Source organism: Corvus brachyrhynchos, unplaced genomic scaffold (genome assembly GCF_000691975.1).
Source record: "Corvus brachyrhynchos isolate BGI_N302 unplaced genomic scaffold, ASM69197v1 scaffold32, whole genome shotgun sequence".
NCBI classification, from domain to species: domain Eukaryota; kingdom Metazoa; phylum Chordata; class Aves; order Passeriformes; family Corvidae; genus Corvus; species Corvus brachyrhynchos.
The window spans coordinates 8185876-8204560 of record NW_008237919.1 but is presented as its reverse complement, the minus strand read 5'-3'; the positions used below and the strand labels follow the sequence as shown (position 1 = coordinate 8204560).

The 18685-nt window shown below is 35.7% G+C and overlaps 2 long non-coding RNA genes across 2 annotated transcripts in view; both read left to right on the top strand.

The window, feature by feature from the left end:
• The window catches only part of LOC108446484, a 97546-nt gene extending 86770 nt beyond the window's left edge, over positions 1–10776 (top strand). Inside the window, exons 2-3 of the long non-coding RNA XR_001861683.1 lie at positions 4775–5016; positions 5902–10776. This is a non-coding gene — a long non-coding RNA (uncharacterized LOC108446484). The remainder of the gene's footprint in view (positions 1–4774; positions 5017–5901) is intronic.
• A 476-nt stretch (positions 10777–11252) lies between these two features.
• On the top strand, positions 11253–17147 carry LOC108446467. Its single transcript, XR_001861646.1, has 3 exons — positions 11253–11474; positions 14309–14474; positions 15835–17147. It is a non-coding gene; the product is annotated as an uncharacterized LOC108446467 (long non-coding RNA).
• Positions 17148–18685: the final 1538 nt, after the last annotated feature.

Below are 18685 nucleotides of genomic sequence, written 5' to 3'. Positions count from 1 at the left end.
AACAGAGTGACAGAATGCTGATATAAAGAGTCTTCCTGATGCTGCAGGGTGGGAAAATGAATATAATAGAGCTACACTCCAACATTTTAATAAACCAGCTAAAGCTGAGTGCTGCACAGCCATTTTGTCATTCAGTCCACGAGAAATAAAACAGTAAATACAGCAAAGTAATCCAGCGAGAACTTCAGTGATGAGGAACCATTCCTGGATTCCATAAAGCAGTTGTCACAGTAGAAGAGGTGAAGATCACTATACTGTCAGTGGAGTGTGGATAATGGTTGCCAAAATCCAGTGTTGGTAGTGACAGTGGATATGCAGCAGAGTTCAAAAGTAGAGTTCTGAATTTCAGGCTAAAAGAGATAAAATTCAAAAGTGACAGGAAACCTGTTATGATGCCTAACATTTCCTACTTTTTAATCAAGCAGGAGTGTTGGTAGTTGAGAGAATGATGTTTCTCCAAGCAATCTCATTCTGCTTGAAAGAAGAAGATGTACTGGAGCTGGAGGTCGCTTGTCATGTAGTTAGAAATGTGTTCTGAGCCAGAGAAAGGAGGTATGAGAAGCAGGGAAGGTATGAGACCAAACATTAAGGAATTGTTATCAAATAGCAGATGGTCTTATGACATAATTTCAGACCACAATCTTGGATTTCTAGATTTCTCATTCTGCAGAGAAAATATAAATTGACATGCCAAAACAGCAATTTTTGTAACAGTGAATAAACTGTGAGAAGGAAGGCCTGCAGCATTCCTTTTCTTCAAAGGAGACGGATGTGTGCAAATATTGATGTGTTTAACAATTCAATACATAATAAAGCTATAAGGAGTCCTTTAAACATTAGCCTGAGCTCCTGTGACAGTGATAAAATTATATCAGGCTTGAATATAAAATTTAATTCAAATAATTAAGTCTTCCATCCTCCATTAAGCAAAGAAAGAAAAAAAAATTCCAAAATGAGAACAGGAACAATCAAGTCACAGTCAAAAGCTGGAGCTTTTGCAACAGCAAGTGATTTATTAGGGGATTTAAGGATTTTTTTGCAAGGAAGGGGGTAAAAGGCAAATTTAAAAATTAGACTCTTTTTTTCAATTAAAAAAAATAAATCTCTAGTCTAAAGGGACATTGAAGAATGTGGTTATTGTGTTACTTAAGTCTTTAAATTAAATTAAGTAATATTTTAAAATATAAGTATTAAATGCAAAGTGTTCTTGCATCAAAAAGAGCTTCAGGGTGTATACGAAGGGATGCTCTTCTACAGGAGCAATGAGCACTGCAACTGGTATAGGTCTCCCAGCAAGCCCTGATAGAAAGTCCTCCTCAAACTGCTGCTGTTATAACCCAGGCTCCCCAACTCTGGCACTTAGGCTGGCACAAGAACATGAGGACTCAGGAGCAAATGGCTGCAGTTTTGCTAATATGACAATATCCGTCCTGTAACTCTGTGTGTGTGACTGTACCCACTTTCACAGGATAGTGCGTTCCCCTGGAGATATTATCACTGCTTCTGACTTATGCTGGACTTATGGCTGCCATCACTGCCTGGTCAATACTGTGGCTAAGCTTTCCTTTTCCCTACTACTGGAAAGACTTGGAGTACCATGATTTTCTAAAAAAAATAAATTTATATTATCACTATTAATAATAAGACTATTTTATAGGGCTATTAACTACCATGACACTATGCACATTTGTTTTCCTGCCCAAGTAAAAATATCTTGAAATGAATATTAACAGGAAAAAAGCCCAGGAGATAATGGCTAGGTGCTCTGTCCTTACCAAGTGGGGAAGTTGAAAAGAGAACAATTAGTCAAGATAGCATAGAGAGGGTTTGGGTTTATATTTCACGTGGCTTATTTTTATCATACTTAACAGTGGGATTCTACCAATAGAATACCATAAGGAAGGATCTTATTGTCCATTTCAAATTGTAGAAAATGGTAAAAGCGATGGTGTGATGTGTTTGAAATGTGCTTTGAGGGAAGGAAAAGGGAGAGTGTTTTGTCCAACCAGTTGCATTACAGTCTGTCATCTACCAGCCTGGGAGCCTTGGCCCATGGTACTGGCAGCTGTACCACTGATGATGGGCATTCAGAGATAGAAGGGGCATCAACATTTATGGTGGTTATTTTTCAGGCAGTATGAAGATGTATCATTTACAAGTGTTATAGAAAATCTTTCTTCGTGCTATGAAAATACTGACCATATTAATATAATTGTATTCTACAAAACCATAGAAGACTGTTATGCTTGTGGAAACACACAAACTTGCTGATGACTGGTGCGTTCTGGGAATGTCTGCAGTCACTAATAACTTTTTAATCATGATTCAGTATTTTTAACTAAGAATTTAATACTAGAGCTACTTTTGTCCTTGTGAAGAGGGTGAAATTTTATCAATTTATGATTAAATTGTTTCCATTCATAGCAGGAAAACAAAAAGCACTGAAAACTATGGAATAATTTCAAATCTAGTGAGATATATAATTAATAATTGTGATTTACTGAAGATGCTACAGTTGTTTCATCCCTCTCCTCCCTAATCTAGTCTCTAGAACCCACGTGTGTACATCCTTAGGAAAACTTCTGGCATGAGTATAGAGGGGTTGAATTTGAATATGAAAAATATCCCTCATTGTGTGGATGACAAATTTCATTCCAGTTAAAGTTCAAACACTGAATGTTTCCTCACCCCTTCTTTGTTAATTACCTGGCAAACTTCAAATAGCTCCTGATTTAGAGAGACAATCTCTTATTCACCTCTTAAACTTTACACATAGTGAGGCATTTGATGAAGCCTACATAAACAAAATAACATTATTTTAACGGTATTTATTTGCTAATTCTAGAATATTCCCAAAATGAAAGAACTGACTTGTGCTCTAATGATCTAAATGTTCTGTATCCCTCCCTTTACTACTGCAACAAACCAGAGGTAGTGTATCAAATGTTCATTACTGCCTATATATCTAAATTAATTTGAAGATATCTTTAATATGAAGCTGCGAATGAAAATATGCTTAGATAACTTTATGTTCATGTAAGGCTCACAAATATCACAAAGTGGCAGTTTTTGAGTATAATGTGGGAAACATCAGATTTTCCACTTTGTTCAAGTAGATATGCCAATATTCTAAGAGGCACTGATCAGCCTTTGTTAGCCACCATTTTCATACTTAGAGATAGTGACCGTTGATCATTCTACCATCATCTTTAGAGGCCCATGAAGGAGAGTGAATGTGGATGTCAAAGTGGCAGCTGTTTAGACTACAGAGTTGCAACAGGAGGAAGCTATATTTTAAAGCACCACCTTTTATATCCCTTGGAACAGCAGTATGTGCAACTATTACAATGATTTAACGTCCATGCAAGCCTTTCCTGCAGTCGCTGCATAACACAGTTTCTGTCCATGAATTATGAGCATTAAAAATCAATTTTCTCCTAGGCTAGCTGTTGTTTCCTGTTTGAATATATTCTTGCTATATTTCCCTGAAATAGATATGTCTTGACTTGAAAACTTCCCAAAGCTTTAGCAGAAATTTAGCACACTGTTAAAGACATTAATATGTTTTTGGAACAAATGTACTAGATTTCTGAAAATTATACAAAAGAAGAATGTCAGAACTCACCTTCAAGACAACTAATATAGAGTATTTTAAAGGGAAATCATGCTTAAGTACAACCACAGGACTTCTTTCTTAATTATATAATGGTTCATTCAAATAATTAAATATGCGCCTCTTGGGAAGCACATAGGAGGTCAATAGAAGATCACATTCTTTTGTGTGTAATCATGATTATATTTTTTGAGTATGCCTAAGGAAATAATTTTATCACTTATTTATTCTAAATATTCAATACATGAAAATGACTATGTACTTCTGACTCACTAAAAAAGAAAACCTCTATGTGATGGAAAGTTTTTTAATATGTCCCTCTTCTGTCTCTAGTGAAATGTGAAATGATCTACTTGCATGATATCAGAATACCACTAGGACACTTTTTCTATGTGTCTGTGCACACCTGAGTGAATACACACATATATTGGTGTTAAAGAAAACAGACATGAAAAACCCTCACTTCCAGTCTTCCACCTGCTTGCTCTACAGAGGTATACCCCAATCAATTTTAGTTTCCCTGTATGACAATGTATGTCATTGTTTTAAGCTTATCTCCCTTCACCATACCCTCTCTTCCCATCCTACCCTGATGGAATGGGGAGAGGAATCAAAGTTGAGATAAGAACAGTTTAATGATTGAAAATAAAGTAAAATACAATAATAATGGCAAATTATAAAACGATGAAAATGAAAAGGGAAAAACCCAGTGATGCTCAATGCGATTGCTCACCACCCACTGACCAATGCCAGACCTGCCTTCCTGAACCCAGATCAGCTGCCCTTTGTGGGTAACTCTCCCCAGTTTATATACTTAGTATGACCTTCTATGGTGTGGAATAACCCTTTGGTCAGTTCGGGTCACCTGTTCTAGCTGTGCTCTCTCCCAGTTTCCTTTGTGTACCTCCTCACTGGCAGAGCATGAGACAAGAAAAAAGTTCTTGATTTAGGATAAACACAACTTAGCAAAAAATCAAAACATCAGTGTGTTATCAATTCCATTCTTATTTTGAATCCAAAACACAGCACTGTAACAGCTCTGAGAAGAAATTACTGAGTCTGAGAGTTCCGGTGTTCCCATTTGGGTTTCTCTGCACAGGTATTGCCTCAGGATCCTCCAATTAGTGAGGTAATTAAATATATTTATTCTTTGCATTTCAGCTGTGGTTTTGTGGCTTTTCTGGCTGCCTGCATCGACTCAAACATCCTTACAAGTATTTATATACTTGCTAATCATTTCCGTACTTGCTGGAGTAAATAGAACAAGCCTCTGAAAGGAGAAGATGAATTCAATTTTTCTCAAAGGAAGAAAAGTTTGAGGTTTTAAAACCTGAGGGAATAAGAGATATTTTCTTAACCACTGAGTTTCTTGGACAGAGCAGAGTACAAAACCCATGCTTCTTGTAAGTACAAAACACATGTTTCTAGCTTCTTAAAATATTTGGTATACAAAATTGTAAGTTTAATCCTGGGTCAGACAGAAATTCGAGTATCATGGAAAGTCAAGTACAGCAGCTTGGGCTGTGTATTAACTTTATTAAGAAAATAAAGAAATTTTAGAAGATGTCTTAGTTTCAAATTTTATCTTATCCACTACTTCTAGGCCTATCTGTCTTTTTTGGATTTGAAACAAGATGGAGATATCATACATGCATTCTATTAGGAAGGAACTTTAAATTTCTTTTGTGCTCATAATGCCTTGGTGTACATTTGCAGAAGCATCTTTAGGTTTGAGGAAATGTAGTATTTCTATTTTGTGGTCTATTCACTGAAGCTTCTCAACTTGCCTTTTAAAAACATGAATGTACATAGCCTATTTCAGCAAATTTAAGGTAAAGCGGGTTGGATTTTTTCATTATTATTTTTAATTTGTTGTTTGCTTTTGCTAAGAGAACATTATTAGGGACAAAAATGATGGCTCAAAAGCTGGTCCTGAGCCTCTCTTCTGGTTGTATCAACAACCAAATTATTTCAGTTTTTGACTTAATGAAATTTATATCCTACAGTGACAGCAAACTGGCCATGGCTGCAGTCTGCTATTGCATATAGTTTCCTGTGAAGTCTATTTCAGTGCCATAATCTCCTGACCATCCTCACCTGGCTTGGTATTAAAAAGTTTGAGTCCTTTGTCGTCATTCTCCTTCCTAAAAAGGCTCTTCTAATGAAGGCTGTGTCTGCAGCTATCTCTTCTCAGTGGTGGGCTCATTCTCTCTTGCTGCATAAGCAAAAAATGAGAACAAGTTTTCTCTATTCAACTTTGGTGATTTCTCTTTTCTTTTTTATTGCAGGGAGAGTGGAAAGGAAACAATGCAGCACAAAAAAAGGGAAACGACATCATGAGATGCACTTGGCAAAGCATCACTCATCCCCAGCTGCTGTGTACAATTGTACTAAAGATGCTATCAGTTTCATAAAAAAAATTATAGACATTTTTCCTTGTTGCTGGCTGAAACTCACTTATGGGGAAAGTAACTGAAAGAAACTAACAATAGCAGCTATTTAGCACAGGGAGAAGCTTTGTAGGGGACAGAATTTTGGCACACAGGACACCTCACCATCAGTCATCTGGAAAATTGTTTCCAGTTGATATTAGGCTTTATCCCAGTTGGGGTTTTGTTGGTTTTTTGGGGTGTGGTTGGGGTTTTTTTTGGTTTTGGTTGGTCAGTTGGTTGGTTTGGATAGGGTTTTTTTCTTTTTTTCATTAGATGCACTCTTATGCTGCAGGGTTCTCTTTGGAGTGTTTAAAATGTAAAATTTTTATATAGAGAGAAACTTATGCGTTTCCCTTTCTGAATTTGCATGGGTTTCATAACCAAAATTTTTGTAATCTTATGATTCTTTGAGTGCAAGTGATGACAGATTTACCAGGACATATATGAAAGCTTTGTACTTGGAAATGGCTCTTTGAGATATGGGAAATTGCAAGCATAAGAAAGGAATGGGGTTCAGTCATTTTTCTTTGATTGCTTTTACTTGTTTCTTTCTCACTAGGTCCTTCTAATTGAGAAGTACATTTAGGAGTGAGAATTTAAGAGGACTAGAAATGAACATTCATTTTGTTTAAGCAAAATGAGCAAGTTGATTTTGTTAAGCTTTACAGATGATTGTGTCATTTGTGACACCACACAGTGATTTCAAAGGGAATCATATTTTTAAACACTGCTGGTTTGGATTCTCTGCAACTCTCTTTCTCTTTGGAGACAGAAATATAAACAGTTTAAACAAAGGAATTCTTAAGGAAAAAATTTTGTTTATATCAGTTTTGCTTTAGGAAGCAATTTCATGTCATGACCTTCTTATTGCATTAAATTCTGTGAAGTTTTGAAAGCTTTTTAGACCACAATTAAAAAAACATGTTTGGATAATTAATCTCTGTATATTATTTTGACTGGATTCATGAGACTACACAGCAGATTTGGCGCACTAAAAGTTGCTTTTCACTCTAGAAACACAACATGTGCCAGCTTGACTGGGACAGTTTATTGTAAACCTCTTTCAGTAGTGAGCTTAAAAGATTCACTGTGTCCTAAAGCATATGCAGCATGATACCCTTGAGTGTTTCATACTATTGTGAGGAATGTAAATGTTATATTCATTCCAGCACATATTACTCTTTTTTAAGGATACCACTTGTTCTCCACCTCTCGTCTATATATTCTTATTTTTTTCTTGTTATCACAGGAAGTTAACACTAACAAGAAGCATAGTCTATGCTTAGGAAAGCTTTAGAAGAATCAGCTACAGTAGCAATGTACAAGAAAGCTCAGGGTTAGAAAATGCCTTCACCTTACTAACATAAAAATAAATTTTAAAAAAGACTGAGTAAATATTTTTTTCATTAATTAACTGAATTATGATTATGAAATCAGGCTCATATTTCCTCTTGGACAATTTAGTGAAAAGGGGGGAATTCTCATAACCTGAATCTGAAGTTGAATGTTCTCTGTGCTGGAATCACACACTTCAGCCACTTTGTGCTGAAGACATACTTTTGCCATTGCACAGAAAACTCCTCTGTCTTTCTTACCATAGGGAAGTACCTGCTCGGCTGGAGCAATACAGATCTTTATATATTTTTGTGCTCAGCAAAATCTGGACAGAGATATATTATTAAGTGCAAAGCTGTTGGGTCTTGACCCTGACCTGAACATAAATGTTTTGCTAGTATATAACATCACCACTTCCTCATGGTACAACTGGGATTAATTAAGTGGATCACTCATATTTCTTAAGAGGGGACAATCACCTTCTTATGCAGGGCAGACTGTGAACCTTTACTCACTCTGATGTACTCTGATGAGAACTTTCTAACATTATTGACTTCTGTGAATTGCAGAGGTGAAGGTTTTTGGGTCCAGCATTTAAGATGTGTGAATTGCTTTTGATTTCACTTCTGACAGTTGGAACTGAGATCCCAGATATTAGAGAGAGAATGTTTTATGATTGGCCTTTACTCTTTTGTCGTCAGTATAAGTGGTACTTATAAGGAGAAGCATATATTCTTTATTTTACCATAAAATATCCTTGACAGGCAATTATAACATATATGCAGAAAAGAAGGACCAAGTTTATGAAGAAGAATAATTTATATACTTGGAGCCAAACTTATAATTAGTATAAATATTGAACCGTAACTACAGTCAGAATTAGAGAATAACAGGTAAATTCACAAGTCTTTGGCAGCTTTTACATGAAAACCTTTCTCTATAGGTTTATAAGCAACCTGGTGTGGAAATCTTAACTTTAGCTTCCTTTAAGCTTTTTTGATAAATGTAAAAAAGATTTTGAATTTCCATCTTTATGACTTAAATTCTGGAATTGTTTATGAAAACAGCTTCCAATATTTTTACTTTAGATTCTTCTGTGAAGCTTCAATTGAACTACTTTCTTAGTGGAAAAAAACACTGACACCATTGCCTTTTTTTCCCAGATGTTAATTACCTAAAATGTCTAGATTTGTGCATTTTATAATGTAAGCAATTGTTTCCGGTGTTTCAGAGGGATATTTCTAAGAATATGTTCCATAATGTAGGAGCTGTACCCATTTTCTTCAGGGAAATATTTCCATGGTACTATGCACTGTGGTGCAAGGAAACATTTCAGAATGAATTTCCTTGGCTTACTGGTGGTAGTTACTTGAAAAGTACCTTGGGTATGATGTATGTTCCCTTACCAGAGATATTTTTATTGAGAGCTTTACAGAAGAAATTTTCTGAAACTGAGGTAAGTCTGCCAAAAATAACACAATAAAAGCTAAATATTTTTGGGTGGATTCTGCTCAAAAGTCTCAAGAGGATTTGATAACTGATTTACCAGCAACAGCAAACTTCCTTAGAATCTAGTGACTAGCTGGCATCTGTCTGACAAATGCAAGTATTAAGAAATCCTCTGCAGATTATCTGTGGAAAAGACTTGTAACCTAGATGCATAACAAGACTATTTAGCAGAGACTGGAAAGAGATTAAAAATTATTTTAAATATCCAACCTGAATCTCCCCTTGTAAAAATTGAGGCCATTTCGCCTTGTTCTACTGCTAGTTGCCTGGGAGAAGAAACTGACCCCCACCTTGCCACAATCTCCAGTCAGTTGTAGAGAGCAAGAAGATCTCTCCTGAGCCTTCATTTCTCCAGACTATACCTCCCCAGCACCCTCACGAGCTCCTCATCAGACTTGTGCTCCAGACTCTAATTCATGCGGGCTGGCTGCCATACCCGAGTGCTGAGGGTCTGTGCCATGTGCTACAGAGGCCTGTTGTGATGGACTGAGGGTAGTCCAGCAGGGGTGGACACAGGACCAGGGCACCCATCCTGGACTTGGGGCTGGTGCTGGTGGTGGCAGGAGCCCCAGATCCCCAGCCACTCCACAGGGCTGCATGAATGGGGTGGGAAAGTGGCAGATCTCAGACCATGGTGGGGTAGGAAGGAGAAGATATATAGCAGGACCTGGTGTAGTAGCATAATGGCCAGGGCAGGGTAATGGGCAACTGTCCTATCTATAGTTTCAAAAATGCAGTAATTTGTACCCAGTGCACTTATAAAAAGAAATTTCTGCACATTTTTATGCTCATATGCTGGTGCTATACAAAAAACTTGTGTCTCCACACTAGATTTTCACAAATAAAATTTTAATCTTATTTCCTATCTGGTATTGAGTAGGACATCACCTTTAAACCAAATCCTTGGTTTAAGACAGAAAGTCTGAAAAATTTAGAGAATTTTGATGGCTGAAGTAATCTATCATGATTGAGTCAGTTCTTTAAAGTTGAAAGAATGAGTGCAGAATAGTTACTTGTTCCTGGTCCTCAGAAAAACAGATATTGACCATGGTTTTCTGCCATTGAATTTGATCAGGATGTTAGAAGAAATTTAACTGTATTACAATTGCACATGTAGAGAATGGTTAAACCATAAAAATGTGACACTGTCCTCTCAAATCACTTCAAAGTACTCTTCAGATCCACTTATCCAGAAGTCTTTAGTGCTTGATTTTCAATACAATGGTTTCATTATAGATGACAGACTTCCCTTGCAATAGTTCTAGGTAAAAAGTCAATCTCTACTGGTGTTCTGCTTTGCCATATATAGGATATTAAGTTTATTTTCAGTTGAGCATCAAAGGAAGCGTGTCTGTACATACACTGATTTATAGTTACTGTAAAGATTGAGGTTCTAGATGAATCATCACATAAATTAAATTGCAGCACGTATCTCAGACCAGAGTTATCTCACCTTACTCTACATGTGCTGTTAGCATTTCACTTTGTACTTTGCCGGGAGCTACATTTGCCATGTAATCCTGAGCTCTTCTCTCAGCTATGTCAGAGGCTCTTTACGTGTAATAGAACTGTATCTAAAATTATATTTACAAGTGTATATTATGCAGCCTGATTCACAAGTACAGACATACTCCGGTAGTTATCATTCGCCCTCCATTTTCCCCCTTTTCCTCCAAATCTAATGGATCCTGTTCCCTGTTAATAAGTAAATTGATGGAATTACAACATTGCAAGAAAAAAATATGTTCACAGAATGTTGAATGCATTGTTTTCATGCCACCATAAAGCTTGTTATTTCTCATATCTATTATTTTGTTTTATGAGAGAAGGGTCAATTTTAAAGACTCCCTGAAGAAAAGTAAATAAATATTACTGGAGAACTGGTCGTTAATCCTTTTGAAAGTGCAAACTCCTTTTGCAGTTACTTAGATGATAGAAATATTTTGAGCTGTTCTCATTTTAACTTGAATAAATGAGTAGCCTTAGAGGAATCAGTAAGTAAAAATGCTTCTTTGAAGACTGAACCATACTACCATAAAATATACATGTTCAGCCAAATAATTTTAAATAAATAAATAAATAAATGAGAGCAATAATAAATAGCAATAACAATAACAATATTAATAAATAAAAAAGTAGTAAGCATTTTGCATTCCCTTATCACTAAATTCTCCAATCCTTCTCTTCATTTCTCTGGTTTATCCAAAATACCTTAGGCAAAGAAAGAAGTAGTGTTATTTATTTTCTCAAGGGAAGGATAAAGTTTGACAACACTTATCTCCTTAAGAACTCACACTGTTATGCTTCAGTGTTATACAGATAGAGTGGGTTTATGCAGTACAGATAATGAGAATATTCTATGATATGTGACCCTTTGACATGCATGTTCATAATATTCTCTACAGGAAGGATAATTTTAGCCTTTTCTCTCTTCCAGAGAGTTTGTACCTGGGTAGAAATTATGGCATGGCCCATCATCCAGTACATCAAGATGAGTGATTGAGGTTTAAATGCACAGAAGTGTTGTGATGTTGGACTGCAATGTGCTTTTCTGCAAAAAGTACCTGCAGGGTGCCTTAAAGGAGGTATTTCTCTGAATGGGGAATTCACAAAATAGTGCAACCTGAAGAGAAATCCATAAATGCTGGTCAATGGGAAGTGAAAGGGGGAATTTACTGCGGACAGTATATTCCAGTAGGTGGGATGGTAAAAAATTCATGGTTTTCTGTATATTTCTGTGACTAAGCTACTTAATGTTATAGTTAGGGATTAGAGAATTGAATCTCTTGCAGAGACATATGGCGGGATATGAATATCTTAATGGCAACCCACAACTTCTCCATCAAGATATGCATCCAGACAAGCAGGAGTCCCCTTCAAGTTTTGTTCCATGAATAATGTCTACATGATCTAACAGTGAGTTGTAGATTAAAACTACAGGAGATCTTGACTTGCCAAACTGTTATCCTGCTCACTTTCTAATATGCAGAAAAACACTGGAGCGATTTAACTTTGCTATTGAAAAATGCAAGACAGTTTCATAAGAAGTGTATATGTATTTTCTATTTATGGATGCAGAAGAAAACACAAGAATTAATGTAAAGTGCTAATATAAAGAAATAATGTAAAATGCTTTCTATATTGTAAGAAAAGCTACAGAATCTGGAATAGCAGATGTAATCACTAAGACAAAAGAATCCTAATGACATTGTAGAGATGCCTGAGAGGAATCTTTTCTCTAAAGGGAAAGTCCTAGCAGAGAGATACAATGAACCACTACATAAAATAATACAGAGGTGGAAAAATTATGTAAGGCAGTAAAATGTCAAAACAAAGAGATAGGAAAAAGAATAAAGAAATAAATATACTGTAATTAAACTTTGCTATTCACAAGCCCCATTTTGTTCCATAAAAAAAGTGGTGAAATAAATTTAAAAAGTGCACAGTGGAATCAGGAGAAAATTGACCACAAGCTGAATCTTTAAAGGAAGGAAGTGAAGGAATGAGGGAACTAAGTAACTATAGTGACTTCATTGCAGCTAGATGTCTGAGTCTTAGATTAAGGAAATGGAATAATATACTGCATATTAGCAAAATAATACCACAGTAATACTGCTGGATATCTGAAAGAAAATATTTGCAATGTGAGTGAAGGACACACAAAAATCCCTGATATGACTAAAAAGCATTTCTAGGTCAAAAAAGCCCTTTTGTACTAGGGGCAATACAAGTGAAAAGAAACCATGAATGCAGTATCTAGCACACAATGTAAATGAGTATGTAGGTAATTTGGTATTGGGCTTAGAGACTTTTGACGCTAAAGCACACTGAAGTAGAAGTATAGTAAAGAAAACTAGCAATGGTATTAAATAATATTAGTTATGATTCTAATGTTGAAAAAATAGCGGTAATCAAGGTGCAAAGCTCCTGTATAGAGTTTTTTTTTTGTGATAGCAAAATCTATGCATGAAGCAAACATTTAATAATAAGTAGGAAATTGACGAAATGCCAGAAATTAAGTATCAGCGAGATGCAGAATAAAAAGGGAGAGTGCTGCTGAAGTTCCAAGTACGAGGACAAGTATTCTTTCTCCTTTATCATTTAGACCTGGGTATTTGCTAGTTACTATCAGGAATACTGGGCAAATTAAAGAACTATTCAACAATAGTCAAAGTAATAAAACATAAATGGAGACCATGAAAGAGGGCACATGTTTACTAAAGGAGAAATGCTCAATTTCTTACACATAACTTGAGTAAACAGTTTCACTGTAAAAAGATGTTTGGAACTATTGCTAGAAACAAAATCTCCTCAGCTGGACAGTAGAGGTTGACACTTATGGAAGAAAGACCTCAGGCCAAAAATTACTTTTCTGTTCTCCTGTAAAAGCACATTCAGAGTTGTGGATTGTAAATAATAGTTCCTTCCTCCTTTGTTTGTATTATGCAAGAAATCTTTGGTACTGTTGACAAAGTAATAATAACATGAGGCACAGTGCGGGTTCTCACTGAAAAGCAATGTGGGTTCTCTTGCAAAGCAACATGAAGTAATGAAAAGCCCACAAGAGGATTTCTTCAAACAGAATTAGTAATGAGACAGTAATAAAGTACGTTTCTCAGGTTTTTATTCACAGTTATGTCACAACATAGCTTGCTTTTCTACTTGAAAGATATCATAAAGCTTTCTGGGTCATTCAAAAATCACAGTGACAGGGACAAGGGTGGCTAGTATAAACATGAGTCTGGCTTCACTCCCATTTCAATTACTTTTTAAAAAAAATTAAATAAAAACCATAAAATTAACAGTAAAGAAACAGAAAATTAATCCAGGGATATCTTGGGCATCCCAGTAGCTGTCTGGTCCTCTAGGAAAGCAGAAGACACAGTTTCAGCCCACTGCTCCAAACAGGGTCAATCCAAAAGATTTGAAGTGGCCTCATCTCTCACCTGTGTGAGTACTCACCTATAGAACAGCTTGCTTTGTTGGAGCACAGTTAAAAAGGAGCTGGAGAAAGGACAGCTATGCAGTTATGGGGTCATACAGGCAAGACAGCTGAGGACTGCATTTGATTTCAGAGCCGAAATCCCTTTGATGACTCTGATCTTCGCAAGTGATCTTGTCTTTTTCTCATCTCCTCTGTGGTCTACTGACTGATGCTATAGCAGCATTACTGACCTAACATTTCAGCTGCTGTAGGACAGATAGCTGCTTCTGGTGTCCATGGCTAAACACTTAGCCAGGCTGAGCCATATATCTCCTGATGAGCTAAAACAGCACTTCAGTGCATAGGTTCCTCCTATTTCTCTTATCCCTATCAGCAAACTTGCTGTCTGTTATGTCTTCCTACGGAATTATGGTGTTGGTTTTCAATATAGGTGAATAAACATGCATTTTACTCTTCTCCATTTTACCTCAACAGAAGCAGACAATCTTCTTTAAAATTAGACAAGGGTCTTGCAGAAGGTTAATTTTGAAATGCCATGGGAATACAGGAAGATTGTGTATGACTGAGTGTTTGTTATGCAGAAAGCTTCACAGGAACTGGTAAAGACAGCAAACAAAACAGAGTGAAAGAAACTGGATTGGTGAGTACAAAGGCTGATGGTTCTCTTCAAACACTAATGAAAAAAAAAAATAGATAAAAAGCTAATGGATTGCCCAAATGGATTGACTCTAATTTACAGCATGAAAATATATAACCTCAAATTCATCCTGGGAGTAGCTCTGAAGATGCTATTTATCCTTTTAAAAATTTGGCAGAATTTGTTCATCACTGGTGTATTGGTACTCGAGTTGAGAGCACTACAATAGGGCCTCTATCATCCCAGCTCAGAATTTTTTCTGTATTCTTGTGCATGTTGTCCAGTGCAAAATAAATGATCCTTTAATAGGGATTTTGACTCTCCCTTTGAAAGGATGTCTTCTGTTTAATAGTCTGGACATTTTGGTATTTTTTATGGTATTTAGCCCAGATTTTCTACATTCAGTGTCATTTGAAAGTCTAGGATAACTCAGGGACATTAACATTCACATCAGTCTTAGAAATCCTACAGTTTTAAAATTCCCCAAAATTAATATCCAGTAGATAAGAGGAGAGGCAGAGGAAGAGAAAGGAAAATATTTGTGATTATCAGTTATCTGTAGTCTCAGAGAGTTAATGATGGCAGATTCCTTTGAAATACTGCTGAGAAGAAGCAGTCATTCCCTTTTTTGCCATCTTTTGGCTGCAACCCTCTGGATCAGCAAATATCATCTGAGGTTGCAAATTCTACTTTATGCCTTTACAGAAAAGCATGTGCCATAAGCCAGGAAATAAAATGTAATACTGTAGGGATTACAAGATCTAAGGATGAGAATACGTTTACTTTCACAAGAGTATTAATATTCTGGAGCATAGTGAGAGATCTATGCACTTAGAATAAAATCCTGATCTAAGGAAAAGCAATAGCATACTTTAAGGTAGGTTATTGAAGCTTCTTTTTTCCTTAAGACAGTCCTTTTAATCTGTTTTCTTTTTGCTCAGTGCTGCTAGGATTTTCAAACATGAAATCAAGAGGCTGGAAGTGTCTTGTCATGCTGTCAGACATCAATAAATAAGCGTCAAAATATGAGTGTAATTTTACTTCAAATGGTTAATTTCTTTAAAGTGCTTAAATATTTTTCTCATTGGTCTTAGTGATAAAAATAGTACGAAAATTTGTCTATATAGTTTATGAACGATATATATTATATAATAGAACTTCTTAATTTGCATTCCTTTCTTGGGTAATAAGTCATGTTCAGGATAGGCAAGTCATCATTTGTGTTTATGATTCGAAATACATGCCTGAGAAATGTACTTTAAATTGGTATGTGATCCCATTCTAGTTTGAATTTTTTCATGATAGATGATTTCTTTTTCCTCAGTGTTTCACAGCAATATTACATTTGTTCATTTTATGCCAGGTGCTCATGATAGAAGCAAGCAGTGAAGTTCAGATCCTCTCGGGAATATTTCTGGAAGAATTGAACTGTGGCTTTTGCCTTCAACTATGATGCAATATCTATTCCAGGGAAGTTAAAATTCCCCTACCCACTTCTACACGTGCTCACCAGTACTCAGTATTCAGTCACAGAAGAACTTTAATAGAAAAGGAGAAGGGAAAGAATCCAAATAGGTACCTAAGCCACTAATATTAAATAGATTTGCAATTTTGTGGTGCAATTGGATGCTAGTAGAATGGGGCCTGGCTGCGGCTTACAGAAAAGCACTCTTCCAAAGCAGATAGCATAAAACTTTCCTCACATATCTCTGACAGTAAAAATCAGGCCAAATTTCCTGTACTCTCAACATCGGAAGACTTGAGACCAACCTTAAGTAAGGACTGGCAGACATGTTTAGGTGTTTGGTCACCCAGACAAGTGGAAAATGCTCAAATACTATTTCTAAATTTCCTGGTTGAAGTGCTGTGTATTCCTGTGCATCATGTCAAGTCATTTTGTGGCACATTGTCTAACAGAATGTGACTGATGCTATGCCTCAGAAACAGAAGTAATTGACAGTGCGTAATCTAATTCATGAAAACATGACCTTCAGAAGATGTACTTTGAGATATATGGCATGTAATATTCTCATATATCCTTTCCCTTAATTTCTGTTCACCTGACTGCGGACTTTTCTTAGTGGCTTGTCCCTCATGACAATGTATTTGGTGTCATTCCTTTTCAGAAATATCTTTTAATTTCCACAGTCTTTGAACCAGGATTTCCATATTTTTCCATCTTGTAATAACTTGAACAGGTTATGTTGAGTATTTCAAAAATTTGGAAGTGGAATTCTTAATTTTTTCTTTGGAATTATGAAAGTTTAGATGTGATAAATTAGACTCATGTAACAATTAAGATATGAATGTGTACTCTGCATACAGTTTTCTTTCATGCATACTTGTAAGCTGTTATATCTTTAAAGAGTTCCCTAAAAATCTCAATGAGTGTGGTAAATCAATTCATAAACTGTAAAAGCTTTCTAATGATTTCGCTTCAAATGGAAACTAAATGAAAAGAGTCTTGGTTAATATATTTGATTCAACTGTATTATCCTTATCTATTATCCTTTCAATATTTTGTAATCTGGAAAACATAGGTTAAACTATGTTCTGTCACTTAACATAAAATTATCAATAGGTATGTTATTCATAAAATGAGATAATAAGCACACAAATACTTAATTCATCCTGTTTCCTTTAGTTTAATCTTTGATAGAAGCTGATCAGTGCAACTTATTGGTCACAAGTTATTTATTCATGATTTTAGAACTATGAATAATAAAATTCAAAATTATAGAAAAAATTTTTATGAAATAATGATAAAAGTTATTAATATATATTTTGGACTTTAGTAGAAGCTTTTTAATCTGAACATCAGATAGTGTCAAGAAACTGATAGTTTTCTATGGTGACAGCATGTCACTTTGACAGTTGCACTGAAATACTTCATTCGAGCACTAAGGGAAATGTAGTGGCTTTGTTGATCTTCCTATGAGAGAATTATTTTGCTGCATTGCTATAATCTGGTATTGTACATTAGAAATAAGCCTTATGAAACATCACCCTGAAGGTCAAAAACAATTCTGTTATGAATTTAAAACAAGTGTTTGAAGGGAGGAAAAGAGGTTTGCAAACATACAGCTCTGTCTCCTGCAAATCCCATGGAGATTCTCAACTGCTGACTCCTTATCTTAACATGTAACATAATAACCAATTACTGTCAATGTGATCAGACCCATCAGACTCCTATTGCATTAACCTTATGAACTGGTTCAAGAGAAATGTAATCAATCCATTGCTAAATTAATTGCTAATTTTAAAGTTATCATTAAATAATATTATTCCAAAATTGGCATAAATCATGTGGTCAAGTATCAAATTAGGTTTCAAGAAAGGCAAAGGAGTAGCAAGCTCTATTCAAAGGATTTCATTATATTCATTTGCTCAGAGCATTGAGAGGTCATAATTTTAACCTTGTATGGGTCCAAACCATATGAAAATTATTCATGTCACCGAAGGCCAGCAATAATTCCTTTAATTCCATGGCATATTAATGACCAACAATGAATGGGCCCCTTAAGTGTTCCATTTATTGTCTTAAATATGAAAATGTTTTAGAGATTAGAGGGGAAATTGTTTGAATTAATTAACTGAACTGATGCTCAAGGGAACTGGTACAAGATTTTCAGACAAAGGCTGAGAATTTACAATAATGACATTTCTTTCATAGTTATAAAATATAGTACCAGAGGGACTTTGAGGCACTCTTAACATTTTAGCTGATGTCTGTTGAGGGTTTGAGATTCCTCTGAAAGCATCAATTATGGCATGAAAGGCATCACATTGAAATAGCCGTGAGGCCCACAAATTTCACCATTGAAATGGGATGGGATAACTGACAAAATGGAAATTCAGACTGTAAATGGAGACTCTTAAAGTAATAGGATCATTTATAAAAAAGTGATTTTTCAAGAAAGGTAATGTGCAAAAAACAAGAAACACTACTGGCTTCAAAAGGAAAGCTACAGAGTTTGTTCCTAAGTTACACTTGAGTGAGTGTAGTCTCCCAAAAGCAATGGGGAAACAGCAGTAATCTGCGTCATAGATAGCAGAGACAAGGACCATCCAAGCTTGTGACAGGTCTGTGTGATATTACAGCCCTTGATTGCTGCCTGCTATCTTTTCTTGGTTGTTCATGCATCAGCAATCACCAAATATCCTGAACTGTGTTCTGATTCTGTGATGTGAACAAACAAAAATTTACATCAACT